Here is a 12,738-nt window from a genome sequence, read left to right on the forward strand (position 1 = left end):
CCATTTCTAACTTACTAGTCATATACGAGGAGTAGGAATTGGCACACACAGCACGCCATTTTATACACTCGGAAAAACTGACTAATGATAACAGTACTACCAACAGTTTTGTGCAAACATTACCGAGTCGCAAATAAAACACTCGCGCGCAGTCGACCTGTTTACAGAATACCTCACTTCGCACAGTCGACTTGTTTGCTGAGGTAATGCTGAACCTGCTGTCGCGGAGTTGAGCAAACAGTAAATCTTTTCGCGCGCAGTCGGTACACACCCGAACAAATCAATAGCTACCGGAATATCTTGGGCGATAGCACGTTTTCCTGCTGATCAGGATCTGCGCTCGGGCGTAAGTTCGATTCCCGCTTAGTCTGATTACCTGGATAGGTTTTCCGAGGTTTTTCCCAACTGTAAGTTGAATGTCCGTTAATCCATGGCGAGTCATCCCCTTCATATTGCTATCACTAACCGAATCAAGGATAATAACTACTAGTTGATGTAGCATCGTTAAACAACCGACTATAAAAGCAAATCCATAGTGATTTCTCTTTGTATCTCAACGAGTGGACCTAGTTTAGAAGCCCGGTGGCAATGTAGTCAGCAACGCATTTCGAACGCCGCCGATTTTTATCTACAGAGAAATAGTGATCACTCAAGTTTTTATTGAATCCCGGAGCCGTTCTGTATGTTAATAGATGTTAAATTCCTCCATTACCAAGACTTAAACCTGGACACAACATTCCACAGTCAGACACTTTAACGACAGTACAAACTGTGATCCTGAAGATCTAATCCCACTAAGTATTAAAGCAGTAGTAAGATAAAAACGATTATATTTCAAGAATCTGATTTATAAAAAAAAAAAATCAGTGAAACAGACGAAATTGGAGTGGAACAGAATTCGACGGACAATTGAGATTATCATCCCCTTCAGGCTTAATGTATAGGATATATAGGTTGTAGGTTTAATTATTAATTTTATATCTCGCCATCCCGGAGCAGAAGTGGTGTGTAAAAAGGTACGGAACGTATTGAGATGTAAAGGTTCTCTCAATAAAATCTCATAATACAGAGCTAATATTCGCCCTCTTCTAATGTCATTAAAGTCTTAGCCTTTAACCAGATCAGTATATTCAGATTTTACGATATTTAAATTTGATACAAATACAGAAAACCGTAAGAATTTCCAATAACGACATTACAAGGATGCAAAATTATACATATGTTGTAGTCTTATTTAATTGTGCCCTCTTTACCAGACAGTTAATTCGAAAGACAGATTCAGTAGAGCAACTGCTATCGCTGAAAATGTAATAAGTGGGGCTAAAGAGGGAGATTACCTTTCATTATTATTATATTGTTCATTTTCTGTATTTACTTTGTGTTGTACAGGAATTTGAATGAGTCATTGACTGAAGTACCTCTTCATGTAATCCGTCGCATTGTGATTCATGCATGCTGATGCTGCGCCTTATTTAAGTCTCTAGGAACTTCTGGATAACAATTCCCTAAACAAATGGGTCAGTAGAAGAGGTTGTGGAAGCGTATTTTAACAAACTGATTTGCATTAAGTTTATAAGTTTCAATTAAAATCCTTGTTAATTTCGTCACATACTACATCATACATTATTACGTTACCTTGATTTTTTGGTATACGATATCAATTAGATCCTTGCACTTAGATATTATCGGGTATATATTATAGAGAAGCAATAATTTTTGTTACTAGCAAATATTAAGGAGTCTGATGTTTTCAAGCATAGGCTATGTGAAATAGTTGTAAACTTGTTAGGCTACAACATTTGATTTCTTATAAATCAGCTTATACGCTTGAAGTCATAGCTGAAACTATGTTACAAACAAAAGAGTTTAAGACATATAGAAAAAAATAGAACCTAGTACAAATTAAATTGAGCGTACATCATAAAGATTCTGGAGAAATATCGGTATAGAAAATGTATTATGGTGGTGACGATGAGATCTTGAAGATCTCTATTCAGCTTGTATTTTTCCCTCCACTTTACAAAGGTTTTCGGAATGGTGCCCCTCGCTCCGAAGAGAAGACCGGTAACTGTGATTTTTTTTAATGATGTATTTCGCTGATTGGTACTGAATCGTGGGCTCGTAGGTTTTGTTTTTCTCTTCGTTCACTTCAGATGGTTGAGTGGCTGAGATTTCAAATCTGATCGTATGATCACTTATTTCGCCTGTCTATTTATATTTATAGCTATGATATCGATCATACTATTGCTCCCACCATGAGCAATACAATGAACTTCCACGTGAACTTCTAGATTTTTGGATCGAAGTGCATCTGCGATCATAGAACGTATGGTCTTGTGATGTTTTATTCAGAGTACTTCTCCCCATGTTCAACTCCTAAGCACATGTGGTAAGGTTTCATAAGTAATTCATAATACCACGAATATAGGCCTGATTAATTAATGAAAATATTATGGTATTTATTAAAACAAAATTTACCTCTACTTACATATTGTTCTGATAGTATTCTTACTGTGGATTTATAATTTAATATATCTGTATAAATTATCTTTATTCTAGAGAAAATATAGTTTTTACGAAAATGATAAACGTATGCCTATATTTTCCCAGCTAGGAAGAAAGAATTCTTTCCTTCTATTCTTTCTTTTTTCCTACATTTCTTTCTTATTATCATGTGTTATAATGTTTTATGTTTTAAGGTTATGAATAACAGTATATACGAAAGGAGAATCTTACAATTATTTTTGTGAAATATCCCTACAATATCATTAATTGCACATAGACCTATTAAATGTTGAACGTGAAAAACTTTTCTCGCAAGTTAATTTTTTTTATTAAATGATGGTTTCACAATGCTCTTTCTAATTTTGTTCTTGAAAGTTAAGATCGAAATGTTAGTCTGGCTGTTTATCCAATTTTTCGGTGTATAAACCAATAGACAGGTTTTTAATTTGATTTTCTTTGTATCAAGAAATAGTGTCCATTGACGTCCAGCATTGTGTTTCATTTCGTCCTCCACGAAATTTGCCATAAGCTTTTACTCCCTGATATATACCTGTCGAACTGACTAAGAACTATTTCAGCAATACTCCTGGCTTTGAGTAATCGTGAATGAATTGTACGTTTTAAGTTAATTAATATTAATTTCTACAGATTTCTCTTCTCTCATAAATTCTAATCTAATACACAACAAAATCGCCCTCGTTGTATGCTCTTACATCACGTCGAAAACAAATGCTCAGCTTATATTTAAATTTGTCTATCTACGTATCAAAGAAAAAAATAACAAATAAATACCGACAAGAAGATATAGCCTGCTTATAAAATACACTACTTATAAATAGTTGAACACGCAAATTTACATAATTGTTTGCAAATAGTGACAATTTCTATCTTCAATAGTATTGCAAATTATCGTGCTTAGTTTTTTCTATTGCCGTTTATGAGGCTGTGTCATATTTTCCACTAAAAGAACGAAATTTTGAAGGAAAATAAAATAACTGCGTATCTAACACTGACAAAATATTATAAAATTATTTAAAAAATCTTTATAAGAAGTCTAAGAAAGGAAGTTAAGGAGAAAATATGCAATGAATTCGCATCCAATAACCAATTTGGGAATATGATGTCAAACTAAACATGTAGGGGAGAGTCGGGTAGTATCGGACATCGGGTAATATCGGACAGTGAGTTTCTTTCATCTACCACACCATGAAAGTACCTGATTGAAATGGTTACGTTTCTGTGATGTCGCATAGAGAAACGTAACCATGTCATTCAGGTACTACCATATGGTGGTAGATGAAAGAAACGCACTCTCCGATACTACCCGATGTCCGATACTACCCGACTCTCCCCTATTTAAAATCGAAGCATATTATGATGCCATTAGTAGTGGTAGTGATAGTGATAGCAGTTAGGCCTAGTTGTAAGTACCAGCAGCAGCAACACAGGATAAGTAAAACTTAAGCGACTGGCACCTCATATATAAATTAATATATTTATTGTTGGTTAGTCAACTGTCCGAAGACAGGTTGGAAAATCATAAATGACTTCAATAAGGCATCACTCATGAGGCAACTAAACCAGGAGATAATGGAGTAGTGTGTCCAGTTCCTCTCTCCTCCATTGCATACATTGCTGACTAGCAACATATTACACTAATCGGATTTCAGAATGATGTATTAATAGATTGTTATATACAGAGTGAACCGTAAGCAATGTCATTAATTTTAGGGTGTTATTCTCGGAGATATTTCAAACAAAACGTTTAAGGGTAGAGGATTACGAACGCATACAAAAACTATGACAAAACATAGAGTAACAGTTTTCACAATATGTACCACAAGATTTACGAGAGCCATACATACATTTTGCCACTGACTCTTTAAAGAATGCTGAATTAATGGTTTATAGTTAACATAATTTAGATTATTAATTTGTCTTTTACAATTTGTTTAATTGTTGCAACAAATCGAAAATATACCTGAGCATAAGATCACATTAGGTAGATTTTCTTGGTAAACTAATGATGACATTGCTCCCAAATCTTTACCAGATCTTAAGCTACATATTGCCTTGTGATAATGAAACTCAGCTTTCAATTTTAGGACTTGAAAATTAAGTTAGTTTCATAATTTTATAAATGCTGTGAAAATTATTTTTTCCAAACTCTAATGTTTTAAAATATCACAAAACCGACAGATCTTTATCGAATTAAGTCAAAATTGAGTTTCTTATAGCTGTAAGTATATATAAGACCTGATAAAGATATTCGACCAATGAGATCACTAGTTTAGCAGGAATTTGTAGCTATATGATCTCATGTTTCTGAGTATTTTCGATTTGTTGCAACAATTAAACTGACTATTTAGGACAGACGAATAATCTGAATTAAGTAAACTGTGTGTCATTCCATTCATCTTTCTTATGAGATTCAGTGATAAAATGTATATAGCCTATGGTTATAATAAATATTGTGGTAGATATTGTCAAAAGTGTCGGTGCATGTTTTGCTATTATTTTTGTATCCGTTCATGGTCCGTTGCCCTTAATACTATTTTTCTTCCTTTTCGAGATAAAAATTGTTTTATATGAAATATTTCATGTGTCTTTTGTGGAAGCCATTGATTTGATTCACAATATGCTCAGTCAATTTAAGAGAGTAGTGTATTATGACAGTAAATGATTGAGAGAATTTTAGTTTTCTCCTTTAAATGTGCAGAAATTTGATCCGAACGACTTAACATTTTAAACTTTCTTTGCAGAATGAAAAGTTACATTTGTTCTGATCAAATTTCTGCACATTTAAAAGGACAAAATTTAAATTCTTTAATCACATACTATTATAATACACTGTTCTCTGAACTCAACCGATAGTACTGCGAATTAAATCAATGGTTTCACAAAATACGCTAGAAATATTTCATATAAACAATTTTTATCTCGAAAAGAAAGCAAGAATGAGTAAAATTTTATTAAACTTTTTGTTTGAAATATCTCAAAGAATAACTCCCTGAAATTGATATTACTTACGGCTCACTGGCATATATTTAATAAGTTATGTTACGTAATTGTGTCGATAATGTCTTTGAACACTATGGTGCAAGTAAACAAACATCATAATCATGTATTCCATTTCTGTATTTCTCATTGCATACCGGTAGCGTCTGCAGACCTTTCAGACAATAGAAAGTAATTTGTTACCTTCAAAAACAGTTTCCACATTAATTATTTTTATAAAGAGGGAATTACGGTAGAAAATTTAATATAGAGATACGGTTTGTTTCCCAAAGCGCTACCTCTTCAAGTTTTAAAAATACTTATTTTTTTATTCATAAGAAAAAATAAAGACAATCTGATCTTGTTTGTTTCGAGATGAGAAAAATAATGAGGCATGCGGTTGGAGGACGGGAAACGAATAACGGAACGAAGGATGTTTAAAAAGAATGCCATTCATTATACTACTGCCCTCCGTTATTCATATAAAAATACCGCCATCACTTCAAACAGATATTAAATCTTACGGATGATGCACTTTTTTAATCTTACGTCCTCACTCCCTTGTTCGTCTCTCGTTCCATTCCCTCGCCGATCCTCCAATTCTGAATGTAAATATTCTTTTTTGTGGAGCGTCAATAATCGGATTATACACGGAGAGAGATCGCGGACGTGGAAAATGCAAGGAAAAATGTTCCAGGAGGAATGTTTGGCTAAAAATTCGCAAGTATCGTTTCCAGTGTTCTAATACACTTTCACAGTAGGTCTACATATGATACATTTACACATCTTGCCAGGGAGTGAGATTTTGTAATAATAATAATAATAATAATAATAATAATAATAATAATAATAATAATAATAATTTTGACAAAATCGAAAAGGTAAAGAGAAAATAACAGGCAGAGTTATGACTAGGGACGAGAATTTCATGCACAATAAAATCCCAAAATATGCATGCATTCATGCGCTATCAAACTGTAAAACATGCACAATCAAGCGAAAAATACATCAAAATATGCACTTTCATTTTTGTTCCAAATTTCTTATTTCACTTCACTTTTTTTTACACAGTTAACAAACAACATTTCTGAATTGGTTTCTGTGAGGGTCCTGCGCTTGTAACTCAATACGTTTTTGTTGGCGGAGAATGCCCTTTCTACATCGCAAGAAGTTATTGGTGCAAACTTGAATTAACCGTTTTCTGTTATTTTTTTTTCTTTTCTTTTCCTTCTTCAATCCCGATTCTTTAAGCTAAAATGAGGGACATGAAAATCGAGAAACTGAAGTGTCCACTTAAAACCATTAAAACATGCATTTAAACTGAATATAATGTATATTATAAGCATGATTAAGCTAAAAATTGCTTAAATATGCATTATGCATGTTTGTATTCCCAAAAAGGCCAAAACATGCAAATATGTATGGAAAAGTAGACTACACATATTTGGAACCGGAAAGTAATGAAATGGAGGCGTACTAAGTTTGAGCTATGTCCTATAAAAACATACATTTGCATGAAATTCTCGTCTCTAATTATGACTATGAACTAACCCAATATAAGTTTTGTGATCACGACGGAAAGTCATAGGTTATATATTTGACAAAATTTAAGTAAACACAAAACATGTCAAATCCCGATTAAAAAAGTTACAGATCCTTTTCTTTAGGCCTATGTATTTGATGATAAAAATTGTAGTTCATGTCTCTCAGACTCTCCCACAGATAATAAAGTGGTAGTAGATATAAAAGACATTTACAGGGCCTTCTTGAACATCAAGGTGAACACATCCACTGGTCTAGACAGAATCGCTGTTCGTATCATGAGATATCTAAAAGTCACCAAATTCTTTACCATTATGACCAATATGATGCTTAAATTTAGTTATGTACCAAGATCTCTAACATCTGTCTGCAGTGATCGTTTAAATAAGGGAGGTGATATAAACGATCTGAAGGAATGGCGACCAATTACAATTTTCTCTGTAATTAAACGTGTAAAGAGAAAGCACTCGGCACTAAATTTCATTCTTTCATCTTAGTCTACATCAAAAGGGATTTTTGTCATTTCCCAGTTCCCATATAAATGCATCTTTAATAATTAATTGCTGTCTTCAGAATGTCAAAAGAGATACCTAAACTGTTGTATTGTGTTTGTGGATGTCTCAAAACCGTTTGACCCTGTCGGACACTCATATCCTTCGAAGTTTTAAAAAGTCTGATATTCCTACCTTTTTCTACAAGTTAAAAGAAGCATTATGAATTGGAAATTATGCAAAAATTTTAACAAGAACACGACAAAAATTCATTACGCTTTAACACAGGTATGTCCCAAGACTCCCCACTGTCACCACTACTGTTTAACTTGCCTATTGATTGTGTTATGCAAAATCTTACGGATAATACATAACATCTCAGAAATATGGCATCTACATCCGCATTTGCTGATGATACAGACATAGTAAGTAAAGGTGAAACAGAAGTAATATTCTTACTTGATCAAGTCGAGTGCTGTCTTGGAAACATTGGACTGCGAATTAATGCTAATAAAATAAAGGAAACATAACTGAAGGACAATTAGTATTTCTTCAGAAATCAGCTGTAGCATCTATTAATAACAAATCGGAGCGAATTACGACATTAATGATCAAGTTTTCTTTGGCAGGAAGAAACTAATATCTTTAATGCAAATCTTAAAATGCTTGTGTACTCTACTCTTCTGCACCCAGAGCAGACACTTTAAATTCGTAACCAACACATCTGACCTAAGTTAATTTATCCTCTGTAATGCGCACCTTTAAGTCAACTATCAGATACATTTCTACAGAAACAGAGAAAATGATACGGAACACAGTGAAGGAAATTCTTCAGCTTCCAGATGACACGCGCAATGCAATGATATATGATCCTAAGAAATTGCGGAGATTAGGTGTTGTTAGAGCAGAATGACAGGCCAGTCTGCAACATTTTAATATCTGTCAGCATCTCCAGCAAATAGATAAAGTACATCTGCATCGTGTGCGGCAGCTGAAGAAGGAAGAAGAATCACATTAAAAATATTCCAATGTGTTTAGTGACATACTACCACCTAACATAAACCCTAAGAGTATTCGAGAGAGGTTCAGATCAAAATCATATCAGGACTGGTAGCCTTAGTTGCCTCGTAAAGGATGAGATGTGTCAATATATGAAGGCTACCCTAAAGCCAATTTTTGGGTCAGCGATAAGAAGAATCTCTCATCTTCAGAATATGTCAGCGCTATTGAGATGTAATGTAATCTGTGAGAAGTCAGTTGTTCCAGAAAGAACATTTAGCATAATCCGTTGCCGCCTCTCAGGTTTCGAGGAGTCGGAAACTTTAAGACATGTACTGGGGTTCTGTAGAAAAGGCGAACTGCTTCGAAACAACAGTCATATCTGCTCTCTCCAAATCGTTGCTGCAAAAAGAATGGGAAGTTTATGAAGAACTCCACGTCTTCTCTGAACAAGACTCAAACAGGCGTGTCGATATAGTAGCCATAGACAATAAAAAAGTGAAAGGAATCATTCCTGACCCTTTTATTCGCTTTAAAAGAGACACAAACCAGGCAACAAAGGTGGGTCAAGAAAAGAAAAAATATACGTGCCTTATCTGCCTTTCTTAGCAACTTGTTACAACATCCCTATTTCGAATTGGGTTGTCTACGGAGTGTTTATTGGAGCTCGAGTTCTGTTTGAAAATTTACTCTCGATTTGATGAAATCGTTAAAATTTCCTATTTTTTCGACATAAATAAAATTATGAAGCAGATATTGGAATATTCTGTACAAATAGTAGAGCATTTTTTATGTAATTAATTTAACATTTCTTTTGTATGTTTGCTTTTGCTTTATTTTTATCCATCTTGTTGTTTGGTATTCTTTTCATGTTTCACGTATGTTTTTCTGTGTTTAATATAAATTATAATTTCAGAATCGCATTGGGCAGTTTCATTTGAGGACGGATTTCAATAAATCACAGTGCACTAAAAGATTTATTACTATTTTTTATGTAATTCCATTTCAAAAAGTTCCTATATTTCCAGAGACATATTATCGTAGAAATTATCTGGGGTTATTTTGACTTGGCACTTAATTAGACGAGTACTGGTCAGACTAAGGCACGAGGAATGAAGGACATCGTATTTATCTACAATGATCAGACTTAAGAAAATATTATTTACTTTAAAAGGGGAAGATACACCATTGCCTGCAAATCTGTAATGACAAAAATATTGAATATTTCAGCCACTATAAAAGCTAAATGGACAAGATTTTCATGCTTAATATACATACAGTACACTTTACAAAACACTGTTCAGAATATTAAAATAGTTTGTAATTACTTGTAAAAATAATATCAAATTTGCATACTTTTTTACAACTGTAAAGCATATACGTAATAAAATGTACAGTTAATTAAATATCTGCATGATTCTTTTACTAGACTCTTTTAATGACCTACATCAACAATATAGTCTAGTCTATTCCTTCAGGATTTTTTTTTGTCAATGAAAAATTTTAGAAAATTTAATATGAAGGTAACGATTAAAAAATTTATCTTATGTTATCTTAAAATCTTCAAACTTGCACATCGATGGTTTAGACGTAATAACGTAATTATAAAGTTAAAATTTATTTTACTTTATGAAAATATTTAATTGTACCTGACATTTGAGTAAGAAGTTGGTTAGGAAAGTTTGTCTTCCGCCGTTTTCGTAATACGTATCTAAACCCAATCCATTAGACAATTTATGACTCAAGCTCTGACATAATGACCTCCATTGCAGTAATATAATTTATAATGAGTCCCTTGAATACCTCAGTTATATTCGGATAATACGCAGAATAACCAGAGCATTAAGTCAAGAACTCTCAAATTTTATACATAACATCCATTAGTTTATGATTCGATCAAATGTCGTTATGCGGTTCAGTTTTTTGTTATAAGCTACTTGAAACATAACAACTATCTTCTAAGCAATAACTAAAATAACGATTTTATTGTTTTCGGTTGATCAGTTGGACAAAAAGAGGTTGTGCGGAAATTTAGGCCTGATTTACATTCTTGACATCGGAATTTAGAACATTCTGAAAAATAAAGTGAGAAATGGAGGACTGCTTCAGATTTAAATTACTAATACTACCGTATTACCTATAAAGACATTTTGTACTGAGAAGAGCGCGAAGGCTTGCATCACATCCTGAGGCTTATTGTGCCGACATCCTTTCTGTGGTATGATTATTGAAATTCTCAGGATCGTATTTCTATAAATTTAAGGGGCATGATGGGACCGATCAGCTAATTACTATTAATGACAATTAAAATTTATTACATGTGCCGTCTATGCTTATCCTTATTTAACAAATATATTGGTTATACAATATTTTGTTACATAATATATCTATTTTAACGTTTTCGGCTCTATGGAGCCATCATCAGAAACAAGTAAGCCCATATGTATGATGTGAGTACACTGTATGTTGCCGTACAAGTAAACTCAATTAATATTAAAAATTAAAATGACATGTTTCTATGTAAAATCAATAATTGTATGGCAAAAATTACATTATATATATATAAAGCGGCTCTATGGGCCGTAATAGAGTGTTACAATTACTGATGATAAAATTAACTAAAATACTTTAAAATTGTTAAGATCAGAATTAATAGTCGTCCAGTTTGATGGTTATGTAGAATTCCATATTTGGCAGGAGCTGGGGCAACAGCTGTGGGGAAGAAAGTATCAAATGTAATGTCTATACTCAAACATTTTCAATGATGCTCGTTACCAGAACAAGGTATATACATATCTCAATGCTATTAATGCCAAGATCTTAATAATTCACATGAATCTATTACAGAACATCTCGTGTAGAGATTTTTATATGTACGTAAGCGTACGGAACAGTTGTTTATTAATTAAGAGTTTGAACTATTAATTATTAAGAGGGCAAATTTACACAAAATTATTATGAGAAAATGTAAATGACTGTATCTTAGATTGAAAACTGTATGAACTATAACTTACTATGACGAATGTAGCGGATGTGTTCTAGAGTTCACTGGAGGCAGAAAGCAACTGGTCGGTGCGCTCCGTGTACAAAAATTACGTAAACTATGTCACAGCTGATGGTGGAAGGGGGGGAGAATAGTGGTAGGTTGAAAACCCATCACGTGTACTGTGTGCGTTCAGATTGAATAACGGATTATATAAATTTGGAATGTGCTCATTTAAGAGAGGAATACCTAATTTTAATGCCCGGGCTATATGAAAATCTTCTGCTGCAGTGATATGCACGCAATTATTTAAAGGGAGAATTACACGTAATGTTTCATTGATATTGGTTAATTCGTGGCCATTCTCAATAAGGTGCGTTGCGAATTTAGATTTTCTCCTGTTGTATTTGAAATCTGCGACATGTTCATTGAATCTGATTTTAAAATCCCTACGAGTTTGTCCTATGTATTTGTGAGGGCAATTTTTGCACTGTAGCATATATATCCCCCCTGTTCTGATGCTTGTCTATTACGTTAATTTTATTGGGTAAAATATTATTGAGTTTATTACTTGTTCGGAACGCTAGTTCAATGCCATGTTTTTTAAAAAGGTTATTAAGTTGGTTGGAAACTTTACCACAGTATGTCATAGGGACTCGTTTTTTTGGTGTAGTGGGTTCAATGGCTGAAAGAGTAGTGTGTTGGTTGTGTAGCAACTTGTTTTTCCGTTTTTGAAGCAGCTTATTTATTTCTGGTTTATTAAAGCCGTTGGATTTTGCTAATTCTGTAATATAAGTGAGCTCTTTGTCGAATCGTTTTTTACTTAAAGGCACCATTAATAGTCTATCAATGAGGTATCTGAATTTGCTGAGTTTGTGTGTCTCGGGGTGATTGGATTTTTTATTTATGGTATGATTTGTGGAGGTAGGTTTTCTAAAAATGTCAAAATTTATCTTGAAATTCATTACAAATATGTGCAAATATTGCCCTCACAAATACATAGGACAAACTCGTAGGAATTTTAAAATCAGAATCAATGAACATGTCGCAGATTTCAAATACAACAGGAGAAAATCTAAATTCGCAACCCACCTTATTGAGAATGGCCACGAATTAACCAATATCAATTAAACATTACGTGTAATTCTCCCTTTAAATAATTGCGCGCATATCACTGCAGCAGAAGATTTTCATATAGCCCGGGCATTAAAATTAGGTATT

General features: G+C 33.4%; 1 protein-coding gene across 8 annotated transcripts in view; it reads left to right on the forward strand.

Annotated features, from left to right (window-relative positions):
- Positions 1–12,738, forward strand: part of LOC138698100 (uncharacterized) — a 960,595-nt gene that overhangs the window by 218,486 nt on the left and 729,371 nt on the right. The window lies entirely within an intron of this gene.

The sequence above is a fragment of the Periplaneta americana genome, chromosome 4 (genome assembly GCF_040183065.1).
Source record: "Periplaneta americana isolate PAMFEO1 chromosome 4, P.americana_PAMFEO1_priV1, whole genome shotgun sequence".
Lineage (NCBI taxonomy): Eukaryota > Metazoa > Arthropoda > Insecta > Blattodea > Blattidae > Periplaneta > Periplaneta americana.